The 14,462-nt window shown below is 36.4% G+C and overlaps 1 long non-coding RNA gene across 1 annotated transcript; it reads right to left on the bottom strand.

Moving 5' to 3' along the window:
- Window positions 1-2,892: 2,892 nt before the first annotated feature.
- LOC124879792 lies at window positions 2,893-13,204 on the bottom strand. Its single transcript, XR_007041124.1, has 2 exons — window positions 13,126-13,204; window positions 2,893-4,406 (listed from the first exon to the last, which is right to left on the bottom strand). It is a non-coding gene; the product is annotated as an uncharacterized LOC124879792 (long non-coding RNA).
- Between the last annotated feature and the right edge of the window lie 1,258 nt (window positions 13,205-14,462).

Raw genomic sequence — 14,462 nt, forward strand, 5'->3', positions numbered from 1 at the left:
AAGCAGACTCCAGAGATCCATCCATCTCAATCTGAGGCTACAGCTGACACCTTACAAAGAGGTACAATTAATAAGGGCATTATCCAGCAGCAGGCAACAATGAAGTCCAAAAGCAGAGACACCAACCTCAGGAGGCCCGGGGAGCAGAAAAAAGGGAGCGTGTCTGTTTATGGGTGGGGGGAAGTGTGAGCCAAAGTGGTTCAAAATGGAATGCATTACAACCAGTGTCTTCAGGACATAAATTACAATCTATTACATATAACAATTACAATGGTGAATGTTGTTTGGTGCAATAAATGGGTCAAATTATTTCTAATAATTTATACTTTTGACTTAATTGTGGGCTGAATAAAAGTAAAAAAAAAAAAAAGTAGAAGAGACTCTTCCCTGTGTGACTGATGACAGCTCTTCAGGTTAGAAAGACATCATAAGAAGGAAACCTGAGTTATCAAACCCAGCCTAAATGATAGTGGAGCCCTCATGAAATTGTCCTGTTAGTGCAAGTTGAGTGGAGCTCTGTGGTTCACAGGGGATAGAGCGGGAACACCACTGCACTGACATTTACAGCAGTCCAGGAGTTGTTTGTGGTCACTGGACTGGAGACAAATGCTGAACCCAAAAGGTCAGGGGGGTTGAGACCAAATTTCATCCACCGTGGAGGTTCCTCTGTTGGAAAAGACAAACAGAAAGCAGCTGAGGTGTGTTGGGGGCTGCTTCTGTTTTCCCCTGGAAATCAATCCATCAAACCCAGGACTAGCCCAAAAGGAGGACAAAGCTAAATAAATGTAAAAACAAAAATGCAGATCAATACGAGCTGAACCGACGAGTCAAACAATGGTCTGGGAACAAATTCTTAGATAATGAGGTCTAAATTGCTTCATAAGTCGCTTCCAGTTTTTTTAAAGAGAGTCAAGAGTTTCCCCTCGTAGTGATGGTTTTATATTTTCCAGCTCATTCCACGAGGAGAGGATGAGCTTGGTTATGGATTAAGGCTTTGATCAATAACAAGATAGGAGGATGGCTCTCTAAGCTCAAGAAAATTAATTTGAAATGCAGTCAAAATCTTATCGACTCACAGCCAGAGCTTGCTTTCATTGCAGTTAGTTGATAATCCACCAATATTGTGATGAGCAGCTAATCTCTTATTTTAAATATGACCTCCACTGCAAATAATAAAAGCAAAGACTGGCCAGTAATTTGTTATGTAAACAGAATTTGGGGTCATGTGATGTGTTCAGGTGAAGAATGCTTAAAGTTCATCTTTACCACAACTTTTCTATCATGAAATCGCCAATTTGTAGATCCAGTTCCTGGCTGGGCTTTTGTTTTTATTAAAAAGTACAATAAGATACTCTTTTAGGAGGACAAAAAGACTATACATACAAAGACTATACTATTAAAAAGAAATTGTCACACAATTGCAAAACTATTTTGTGACAACCATAAAAGAAAACCTACTGCTTGCAAAAAGGATTGCAACTAGATTAAGGATATTGTAAAAAAAAAACAAAAAAACAACAGAGGAAAGCAAAACATTTACAAACTAGACATGTGTGCACATTTACTTCCAAACCAATCCAGTCTCAACAGGTTTCCAAAAATATGAACATTTACAACAGATTTTCAACAAGGAGATGGTGTTTTGAAGCAGCTCTCATATCTGCTCCAGTCTGTAGTATGCTAATAAAATCCTTTAGAGGTGGTGTTGCAAGTCCATTAACACTTCTACATGATTAAAACAAATAAAAAATAAAAAAATGCGTTTACAACTTCTATTGTTGCTGTTGAATGTGGCTGTGACGGTATATTATTTCTTTTTATCAATGTGTTTAATACTTGATTATCAGACATCACATGTTCAAATCTCAGAGTGTTTCTTATCATTTAAAAAAAGTAAAGATTCATTTTTGTTGTTTAAGAAATTATTTCAATACAGTTCTCAAAATTAAAATCGGAATCTCATTTTTCACCCAGATATTTCTCAAAATTAATCCTGACCTGATGTTACTTCATGTTAGAAAGTCTTTTAACAAATTTAACCCAAATACTGGGTTGTCCAAGCATTTAGAGTTACACACAAGCTGAAACTTTCTCTAAACTTGAGTTTACCTTTGTTTGCAACAACCTCACAAGTTGACAACTGTGTCATCAAGATACACCTGAAGGTCAGTATCAGGATGCAAATCTGGAAGATCTATAATATATACTTATATAGTTCCTTGTGGAACTAAGGTTGTCTTCAGGTCTACAAACAAAGCTCAAATTGTAGTACCTTTATAAAAGGATTATTTAATAGGCTCTAAAAGAAGGTAGACAGCAGATTCTGGTAATTGGTTAAGCCTAAAACCACAATGTAAAGGGTGCAAATAATCTAAAAGTTGGTCTGAACAACTTTCTCCTTTTTTGTGTGGCAACTAACCAGTTTTAATAGAAATTTTAATAAGATGCGTAATAAGGTGGACATAAAGATACTTGAATGTTTTTTTATATATAAAAACAGTATCCAAGTAATAAATACGCCTTAAAAAGTGGAATTCAAGCTCTCCAAAATTTTAAAATACTGCTCATTCATCGACTTCCCTGATCTCAAAGGAATTAATGAATGATTAATTAACCTTTATCACAAATTACAACATTTCTGTTCAACATATCAGGCAGAAATCTAATACCCAGATCTTTAACAGAAGGAATAAAGAAGAGGAAAACAGTATTGAGACATAATTTATCATTATAATCAAGACTATTATGCTTTAAAACAGAAACTTCCAGACATAAACAAATAAATATATATTTATTCACAGCATTACCACAACTTGCTGTAATGACAAGAACCAAACAAATAAAAAGGTGGCTAAATATGATAAATAATTTCCACTACTACACATCTTTCAGTCAAGTCAACCATATTTAATCAGTGTCCTCTAAATTTGATGATTACATTCTTTTCAAGCATTTCATAAAAATAATGCAATCCATAACTTCTAAATACCCGATTGATCAACGCAAAGCAGTGCATGGTTGTGAACCTGAAAGAAAGGGATACATGGTTTTATAAATTCAACACAAAATAATCATAATCTAAGTAGTGTGGCATGCATTTGTACCGAGTCCACATTACTCTGATGCCCTTAAGTAAAATCCAGATCAATCACCTGCCTTCAGACACCACCTAGCGAGTGAATATATTTATGTACTACTTCAAACCAATTTGTTGTCATAATAAGCACCAAACAAATCAAAAGATGGCTGAATGCATTAAAAATTTTCCATCAAATCACAGACTTCTTTGTCTGAACATGAAGATTAAAGCAGCCAAATTTTATCAACAATTACAAATTTGATGTTTACGTTCTTTTCCAGCATTTTATAAAAGTAATGGAAATTATAACATATTGTTTCACAAACATCAATTTCTTGCTGTGGCTAAAACTAAAAACAACAAAAATGGAAGATTTCTATATTTCTGTTCCAAATTTCACTTTTTGCATGAAAAACAACTGTCATCATCTAGTTATGATGCAGGATTCTTCTGAATGTTTAGGATTTCCTTGGACCAAAGAGAGGAATGGGTCAAGCTTTCTTTCCAGTCAATCAATCAAAAGTTGTCCCTTGATGCCACAAAGGCAGCACTTATGATAAGCCTCATTCCCCTCTGGCACAAACTTTTAACACGGGGGAACTGTTGTTGTGCAAGTTACAAATCAGAAGCAAAACAAAGCAGGTTAATTGATGATCAGCACGATTGGGTTTTAATGAGGCCACAATACCCATGGCCAGGCCTGGATCAGGATACGCAGGACTTTCTCCTCAATGCTCCGTCTTTTTTGATCTTGTTTGGTTCCTCGACTGCGGCGACAGCCATTGTTGGCTTTAATTACTTCACAAGCCAAATGGTACGGATGAAAGATAGGTTTCTGTAATTAATAAAATTTCCATAAATTTGAATCACTAACCAGTCTCATTAGCTGGCGCCTTTTGTCTCGACTGAAGTTCCCATGTCATCCTTTTCCAACTTTAACTATACAGAAAAAATATTTCTCGAGGGCAGGGATTCACTTGATATGCTCCATATTTCCCGATAATCAAATTCACTGGAGGTAATTAAATGCAGCATGCACTGTAGTCCTGCTCCAGTGATTGAGGTCAACCCGAGGAAAACGGCAATTGCTGCAATAAACCAAACGCTCAAAAAAAAAAAAAAAAGTCTTCAATTAGGTATTTCAGAGGAACACTGCAGCAGCGAGCATGTTGATCTCATTCAAGCTCTAAAGCATAATCAAATTGTTAAAAAATTCATCTTTGATCATGTGTAATTAGATTCAGAGATGCTTGCTGCATCACTGAGTTGCAGGGCTGCTTGCTGGCGCTTGGTGCTTTGGATGGAAGTCAGCTTGGCAGTAGCAGAGCTGCAGGGTATTCACAGGACAATAAAAAGGACAGTTACACAGAGGGAGTAAACACCTGTTGTTTTGAAGATTTCAAATATGTTTGGATTGGAAAGCGTGGGCTGAAATGTTGATAAAAGCAGTGCCTTGAAAAAGTATCAATGCATATTGAACTTCTTCACATTTTGTTGTGTAACAACTAAAATATTCAATATTTTTAATCGGGTTTTGTATATGATAGACCAACATGAAGCACATAATTGTGATGTGGAAGGAAAATACATTTTTCTTTCATAAGTGTTTATACCCTTTAAACTTTTTCAAAGTTTTGTTGCATTAAACTACATGCGCCATACATGTTATCCTGATTTTATGTGATAGACCAACACAAGGTAGTTTAAAACTGCCAAGTGGAAGGAAAATGATTTAAAAAAAAAAGAACCAAATATTAAAAGCTCTAAAAAATGTGGTGTGCATTCATATTCAGCAGAATTTACTCTGATAGCCCTTAATAGAACCCACTGCAACTTTTAGCCTTCTGAACGCTAAAAGCACACTGATAATGTCCTTTTTTGGGGATTTTATGCGATAGACCAACAAAAAGGAGTACCTAATTGTGAAATGAAAAAGCTATAAAGTTTGGGGTGAATTCATATCCATACCTCTTTAGTTTTATACCCCTAAATAAAATGAAGTGCAACTAATTGCCTTCTGAAATCACCTAACTCCTAAATAAAACCCAGTTTTGTGTCACAAATCTCAATTGTTCTGTGAAGGCCTCAGAGGTTTGTTAGAGAACATTAGAGAACAAACAGCATCAAGAAGATCAAGGAACACAGCAGACACGTCAGGGTCAAAGATGTGGAGACGTTTAAAGCTGGTTAGGTTATAAAACAGCAACCAAGCTTTGAACTGAAGGGCAGTTAATTGTACTGGGGCTTATTTAGTGGTATCAGAGGAAAGAGGAGTAAACATGATTGCACATCACATTTTCACTTTTTTTAAAAATAAAAAATAAAATAAAATAAAAAACATTTATCAGTTTCCTTTCACTTTACAATTATGCATTACTTTGTGCTGGTCGTTAAAATTCCAACAGAATAAGAAAACTTTAATTTTTAATATGATACATTTCTTTTTTTTACAATTTAAGTTAAGTTAAGGAGTGATTATTTCGTGCATCATCACTGCTTGTAATATAGTAAAAACCTCCAACCATCGATGCCGTTTTTATTTCTCTGGTGTAAAAATGAAGCTATTTCCAATTATCACAGACCTGGTCAGACAAAAGGGAAGCGAGTCTTTGTTGCTTTGTGACAATGCTCTATAATCTTGTGGAGAACAACCTGTCATTACCCGGCTGTGTTGTAATAGACTGACATGGATGCTATGGGGAGCAATTGATTCTCGCACATCAATCAGTAGGGGAAGCGCACCTTTAATGATTGCAGAGAAGTGGCTTGTTTGTCCTCAACATCACGATAAACACTAACACGGAAGTGGTGCACAATGTCGGTGTGTCCGACTGAAGAGGTAGCTGCTCATAATGGGGGAATTCAACAGTCCACTCCTACTTTGCTATCCCTACATTTGTTTAGATAAATAACTCTCTATGTCTTTTTTTATGGGCAAAAAATCCCAGCTAGATGCAGAGAATTTACAATCGTCTTCTCTAAAAGGGAGGGTCCTACCTGCTTAAGAAGGGCAGGGGAAAGACTTTGGCCGGCCAACGGGAGAGGTCAAGGATACACAGAGCAGCTCCACTCCCCACCCAGCATAATTTTTTTGTATGACAGCAGCACCCCGAGGTTGAAGTTCACCGAGACTCTTCATGAACAGAGCGCTTAACGTCAAACACAAGATTAAAGCAAGGGTGTCGCATCTTGGCAGGACCAAATGAAAATATCAACCACTAAGCCCCCCCCCCACCCTTCTGAAAAAGCCAAGGGACAGGTATCTAATATTAGAGAGTAAAGCCAGTTAGCAGAGGCGGCCTGCTGCTTTCCACATTCTCAGTGCTGGTCAAAAGGCCAGACTGACTTTGGAATTGCTTTATTGGGGAAATATATTACAGTAGAGGCCCGCAGAACAGCCTTATTAAGGAGGCAGAGAAGAGATGCCCCCCGTGACACATAGTAGAAACTGGGGACATTTCCATATTACTGAATGAGATGCAATTTTAGATTTTATTTTATTTGCAATGCGCCGTAATCAAGGGAGACTAAATCTTTAAAGCTTAATCCTGCGGTTCAAAACAGCTGTCTAACACCCCACAGTGTGTCTAAACATGTTCAGCTTGTGAAACTGTATGGAAAGTTAATTTCATTTTAAACAGAAAATAAAGTTAAACAGGCAAACTATCAAAGTGGTTCATCCATATGTTTGGGATTTAAACAAGCACATTTTAGAGAGAAGCAGTTTTATTGTACACAAATGACTTGTTTTCTTCCCTCGTCACAGCGCGGCGACAGAAGCTGGTGCTTCAGCTTTTTGAGTGGCTTGGAGGAATAAAAGAGGCTTATCTGGCCCCTCTCATTTCTTCAGCCACATAATCAGATGACCTGAGGAGAGCTTAAACTTAAAGAAACAAAGCCAGTCCAACTCCCTACTCCATCTATCCATCTATCTATCTATCTATCTATCTATCTATCTATCTATCTATCTATCTATCTATCTATCTATCTATCTATCTATCTATCTATCTATCTATCTATCTATCTATCTATCTATCTATCTATCTATCTATCTATCTATCTATCTATCTATCTATCTATCTATCTATCTATCTATCTATCTATCTATCTATCTATCTATCTATCTATCTATCTATCTATCTATCTATCTATCTATCTATCTATCTATCTATCTATCTATCTATCTATCTATCTATCTATCTATCTATCTATCTATCTATCATATTTTATTCCAAACTCCAACACATTTTGCCAATAAACTTCAACTAGTGGTGATAAAATATATTTACCAGATAAGTTCACCCATAAAACTCACAAGATATCATTCTCAATGAAACCTAATTTGAAATAATTTACTAGAAACCGTTTAATTTTTCTTATAAAAGTGAACTTTTTATGGAGATCTTTAATAATTTAATCGCAATTGAAAGAAATCAATATTTACGCACATAAAACTGTAAAAACTGGCTTAATGAAGCAAAACTAAACAGTAAAACACCCAAACACACTCCTTCCACGCTGTTTTATTTGACATTGTAGGTAAATAAAAAGCTTAAAGAACTTTTGCCACATGATCCCTGCCAACGCCTATTTTCTTCCCCTGTCATACAGCACTATTAATAATCATAAACTCCAGCAAGACATGAAGCTGATCTCGAAGGCTTTTCTATAATCCCTCTCCTGGAAGTGGTCTTTACTGGAAGGCTAGTTTTGTGATGGGCTCACCAAGTCGCACAATGTTGCACTGGGATACAGCATTCAGCTTAAGCCAACTTATCTACTGCATTCAAAGCACATCCATTGAGCTATGTGGGGGAGACTTTTTGCCGATCTATTAAAAAAATACTCTTATCTGTATTTAGCATATGCTGTGTATGTCAGCGCTGGCAACTTTAGACGGATTTACACAGAAAAGGAAGGAAAAAAAAACACCTCAAGGTATTCTTGAGCTGAAACTACTGATAACATTCGGAAACTTCTGCAGACAAGCTGGTCTTACAAAAAGACACATTTATTTGTTGCTCTCCTATATTTACCTTGTGTTACTTTTTGGTGCAAAGTGAGTGTTTTAGAATTAAATTAGCCTTTTCTTCTACTTTTTGAAATGATGAAATTTTCTGCCTGGATGCAAATATACTCTGTTGCCACTCAATAACAGAAATCAAAACATACTGACAGTTTTTCCATCAGCAAACATAGGTAATATAATATTTATATAACATGCATTTTTGCACCGTTCATATAGAAGTAAGATGAGAATTAAAAGACTTTTCCTTTTGTTTGTTAAAGTGAGAAAGAGTTTCAGTGCAATAAAACATTCAAGAAAAAAACAAAAACTGATCTGCTGTTGCTAGCTGATGGGAACTTTTTGGAATCCAGGCGCAAATAATGTGGAAATAATCCACACACGAGGCTTTCAGTGCGTTTCGGTGGGAAGTCCTTCAGAGGAAATGCTGCTGCTGCAGAAAAAGGGCTCCCAGCCCCTCTTTCTTTCACTTTGCTTTCATTGCAACAGACAAGCCTTATTTGCACTGCGACATAATAACTGTTAGACGGAGAGGGAAACTCAACATTTGCTCAACAAAAGTGAAGCAAATTTTGCACAAAAATTAAAAAAATACACAACTGGATTTCCTTCTTGAGCTGTAGAAGAGAAAGGAAAATATTTGGCTTTCAAAATCTAAAGAGATGAGAGGGGCATTTTTTTTCATCTCCACTGCATGCAAACCTAACTTTGTGGCGGTTGTTCTTTTTATGCAATTTGTCAATCTGAAACAAATGTAAAATATTTATTTGTTTCTTTTTTCTTCCTTTTTTCTTCCATTGGAAGCAAAACCTTTATTTAACTCTGCTCTCTGGGCTGTAGGGCTTTTTCTTTGAAGCGATTGAGAAAGAGCACCGTTATTCATGCAGCATTCAGTGCTGAGAACTGAGACTCCAAAAACAGCAGTATCCTCTCATACCTGTTGAGAACACTTTCATCCTTAATGGGCTCATTAGCCACATTGTTAATTGAGTGCCATTCAGGCCAACATCAAAGCTAATAATAATTGTTTACTTACTTTAGTTGCTTCACCAAAATAGACCCAACTGAGGTGGAAGGTTGCTTGGTTAGAAAGTGTGTGTTCAGAAAGGGACGTCCACTCTAAAATAAACTGAAAGTAATAAGAAAACTGGATCATTAAAAAAGCTGTTTTCTTAATTCAGTTGGGAATGAATTTTAATTAATTATTTATGTAAATAAATATTTTACAAAGGGTTTTATTGTGAAAAATGCTGTTTATTTATGCATTTTTCTTTTAAATAGATTTTTTTCTATTTTATAACAAATTAAATATATAATCAAGAATGAATAAAAAATGCATTTAATACTAATAATATCGGAATTCTTCTGCAAGTTTCCTCCCTGCACAGCCTGCTGCCACATTAGTGGATAATGTGATGGCAAAATGGAGGCTAACTCATCGGAATTAAATTTATCAGCTTGTGCTCAGAGGTAATAAGCTGTCAGTTATAAAATGAAGATTTGTATTTAGATATATGATAGGAAGAAGAAATGAATAGGCAAAATATATGAAGCTGCTTTACAACTAAATTACTTATTTGGAGCTAACAGACCACTGAGGGGATCATGATGATGACAGTGATTATTGCAGATAATAATTTTTTTTCCCCTGTGGAGGTGAAAATAGCAAATATGAATCAGGTTCATGAAGAGTTAACAGAAGGCTTGCAGCAATGTTTTGTTGGAAGGTGCCATTATCAAACATTATAATGTAGGAAATCTAATTAGTACTGAGGTGCTGAATGACAGACATGTAAAAACTGACAATTATCAGCAACATTTTAAACATTCTGAAACATATATGCATATAGTTTTGTTAATAGTCACGTGGCTGAACTGCTCTCACAATAAACGCTGTCACTTTAAATTCGCCTCCAGCTCGGTGGGGAAGCTGAATATCCATTTCAAACTAAAATTTTCATCATAGCAGGACTTCTATTTTTCCATAAAAAAAGAGAGAGAGAAGAGGGCTGAGCTGATGAAAGCTGGTCAAAGTTACACCTGGGCTCGAAGCTAAGGCAGCTCCATTTCAATTGATTAGGTACCCAAGCGTGAAGTTTTTCAAGAAGTGACACCACAGTCAAAACATTTCAAAGACAACAATTGCCGCTGTATGCCAGGATGCAGAAAACATGCCAGAACCCACGTGAGGAAAAACAGATAAAATGTTTAAAAGCATTGCATTTAAAATTATATGACAATGGCTGTCCGTCTGATTCCCTGGTAACTAATTTGAAGTTAATCTAAGACATCATTTTAGTAATCTAAATTGTTTGATATCAGCGATTTATTATTATTTATCCAATTGAAGAATTTCTGACTTTTAGAGAGGTTTTTGACTAATCTAAATGTAAACCAAATCCAAACACAAGAATTAATTTTTAGAAAATTAGGTTTTTTAAAAAAAAAAAAAACTGTTTTGGGTGCTTTTAACCAAATAGATTATTTTCATCGTTTTGTTTGGTATCTTAAGTGATACTGAAATGATGAATATGCAAAAAATTATTTTTAAAACACATTGCACACTTAAAAAGCATTTTACATATTTATTAAGAATGTGCAAAATATACAAAAAACCCCAAAGTTATTTATACTGCTGCCTCATCTGACTTGAAGTAATATCATTTTTGTGTAGCCTAGCCAGATAATCTGATAAAGAATCTGTGGTAAAGATTGGGGTGATGGTAAGGAGGCCTTTCAACCTCAAAAACTTGCTCATCACCAAAGATAAATTGTTAAAGAACAAGTGAAAACATAAAAGAAGCTTCTCAGCAATTGTAAGATGGGGTTGGTCCCTTTATTCCAAATAAAGCAATGCATTGATTATTGAGAAGGTAAAAAAAAAATATGAATAAAAACATAGACAAAATATGGATTTCTAAATTAATACTCATTTTTTTTTTTTTTTTTTTTACATGTTTGGACAGATGTCTGATTTCCAGTCCGAAGCAAAGTTCTTGCTTGAATGAAAATATTGTAGATTTTAAATCTGCAAGGGGGAGGAATTATTTGTGTTTCACTTGATACAGCCACGGTATTAAATGTCATGTTATAGAGCTACTTTTATTTAGATTACTCACACAAATAAAGCAAAATCTATTTGGGACAAAGTCACGAGACTGATTTTTATCTTAAAGTTGCAGCACTTTTTAATATATATATATATATATATATATATATATATATATATATATATATATATATATATATATATATATATATATATATATATATATATATATATATATATATATAGATCACCCATTGAGAGAAAGATTTGATAGATATGTTCTTTTCATCTGAGCAGCCTAGTGTAAACAAGCAAGGAAAAGTGTATTAAAAATGCTGTGTCTATAGGGCTCATGTCTGATGTCTGTCAAATCATTAAAAAAAGGAGAGACTCTCTTATCAAATGCCTGGGATCAGCAATAGTGGTGGCACATCACTGAGACGAGGTATGCCTTCCATGGGGGCAACCCGAGGGGGCCTTTTGTGAATTTATAGAGTGTGATAAAATCAGCTTCATATTTCTCTGCGAAATCGGCTGATGAAAGGAGCCTGCGAGAGAATTACACGGCGGAGAGTTTTGTCGCCGGATCCGTAGGCTTTAGAGGCTGGGAATTGAAAAAGATAATGAGAAAAGCCATGCTGCAAGGTTGGCTGTGTTTAATAAGTCATCATGCCTCCTATCTATTGTTAGGAGCCCACCAAAGATTGTGTTTCCGCCATTGCTTAATACTCTGCAGCAAGCAGGCGTTTCAATGGCTATATTATAACCAGCACGGCAATGAAGGGGGCTGGAAGCTTATAGCGGAGACACCATTAGAGTCTTGTGATAGCAGTGAACAAAGAACTGGGAAAAAATGAGACTGTTCTCTGTTTTTTTTTTCCCTTAAAGAAAATGTGACTGCAGTTAAGAGTCAATCCAGCTCCTAACTTCTTTTTTCCTGCAAATTGTTTGTGTCAGTGAAAACAAAACAAAACAAAAAAAATTAGACTGCAACTGACAGCAAGATAAAGACCAACATAACAAAACGGTGGAGATGATACAAAAAAATGTGTTCATCTCATAACTCATCAAACAAATTCCCACCACTGCAGTGATCTCTTTCTTCTCATAGCAGAGCGTGTGAAGGAAAGTGAACGTGAGCTGATGATAAATGGCTGAACTGACTTTTTGAAAACAATTAAAGCTTTGTAATGACACTTGACACATGATGAAGGACAATTAGAAAAAAAAATACAATAAATAGGTGCTCTATTTTTTTTTTTACAGTTTGTGTTGTATGACACATGTAATGGCCCATATTTTGCATTTTGACGGCATGCTTCAGAGCCGTCTTTTGTCTTCATGTCACTGCCTCAGGGCATGCATGAAAACAACACCATTACTACACTCAGAACTAGACTGTTTGTTGTACATTTGTACGCTTACATCTGCCTCTGCTAGCTTTAAAAAGACAGCCTTGTCACATACTCTGATCAACAAGAGTCAGTCAGGACGGATTTCTGAAGCGTGCACAATTTTTAACATGGAAATTGGCTTTGAACCCCATCTCCACAGGTCGGCACATCTCTGGGCAAAGCTCCGCCATCGCTGCTGACGGAGAAAATGAACCATCAATTCCTTATAATGTGGCCTGATTATTATCCCACTTACCCCCTGCAAATTTAAACTCAGAGCAAATTTCTGCACCCTGTGAAATCTATAAACTCAGAGGCAGGGAGGGGTCTTAATGTCTGTTTTCAGAAAAAGAGTAAAACTGAAGCACCATCCACACTGCAGTTCTAAAATTGTAAAAAAAAAAAAAATAATCCTATCAACAAAGCACTATCAGAGTCAAACACTGGAAACACCACCCATTTAAGATATTTCTACCCTGCCTAGCAAGGAATATGTAAAAAAAAAAAGTTCTAAATTGGTTCATTTTAAATTTGCCATTAACTTTGGGCACCAGGAAACAACTTTAAAAAATCCTACCTGTGAAGAAATGCTGTTTTCAGACTCCAAAATTAAAACACAAAAACTCTAGATTTATATGTCAGGCTCAAGTGAGGTGGGACTAAGACTGTGCAACATGATACAAACCCGAGCAAAGTTTGAGCTGAGTGAGTTCAGCGACTTTGGGAAGGGATCTGTCAGCGTCCAATCTGAGATGTCTTTATTTGACGCGATTGTTTTTTTTTGTTTTTTTTTTTGGTTCTCGCGGCTGGTCCAGCCCGCCAGTGTCCTTTTCACCCCTAAAAGCAGCTGGGGCCCTGACCTCTACAGCAGCGGCCCTCAAAACCTGGCTCTTTTCAGGCTCGGGAGCGTAGGGGGAACCTCCCCGTTCCCTCCCACCAGCAACATCCCTTTCAGCTGCAGAGATAACTTTATTCATCTTGTGCATCATTGTATCCAGTTGAATGCAAGGAACTATGCAGACACTTGACTGAATTGAGCCATCGTGCGTGCATGTGTTAAGGACAGGAAAGAAGGGGAGGTGTTATGTCTCAATTTCTGCAGATTGACAAAAAACTAATTATGCACAGGAGAACTTTGAAAAACATACTTTCAGCCTTTTTTTACTTCACCATGAGAGATGGAGTTGATCAAATTTGAGGAAAATGGAGTCATGATTCCATATTAGCACTTAAAATGTTCAATCACTGAAAAACAAATATTTCGAGAATTACACCAGTGCCTGCAGATGCTTTCTCTGAGATTCTGGAGCTAATTTACATAAAAGTGCTAAATAGCAGTGTTTTTCTCTCCCTCTCTTTCTACTGCTGTAAACTCTGCTGATTTGGCGATGGACAGCTGCCAGAGACAGTTAAGCTTATGTTCACCTGCCTAACACCAAAACAGCACGAGGACCACCCTGCTCTTCTCTCATCATTCATATTCAAGCCAGGGCCTCTTGACAAGTCTGCTGATCTCACTCCATGTTTTGTGATTTGGACAATACGTTTTCAGTGTGTGGGCAAAAAAATGCTGAGGCCATCTCCCTTCTACGGGCCGGTCTTGTGAGACACAACTGAGGCAGAAGCTTTCAAACTTTCCCTCCTCTGTGAGAGTTCAGCTTGTCAGTGGATCTGCTGCATCACTGAAGAGTCAAACGAGTGTTTGATTCTTTAAAAAAGGCTGGGATTCCCTAAAAGGAAGCACGCGAAGGCGTATCAATGCTCTTAATTTTTTTTTAGAACTAACCAAACTTCTATTTAAAAAGAAATAATAAAAAATTGTCTTCACCCCAAACATTTGTGCCACATGACTTTGAAGTTGTTCCTTGGCATTTATATGAAGTCACATGCTACAACAATTTTAGCAGGAGAGTT

This window comes from Girardinichthys multiradiatus, chromosome 2 (assembly GCF_021462225.1).
Source record: "Girardinichthys multiradiatus isolate DD_20200921_A chromosome 2, DD_fGirMul_XY1, whole genome shotgun sequence".
NCBI classification, from domain to species: domain Eukaryota; kingdom Metazoa; phylum Chordata; class Actinopteri; order Cyprinodontiformes; family Goodeidae; genus Girardinichthys; species Girardinichthys multiradiatus.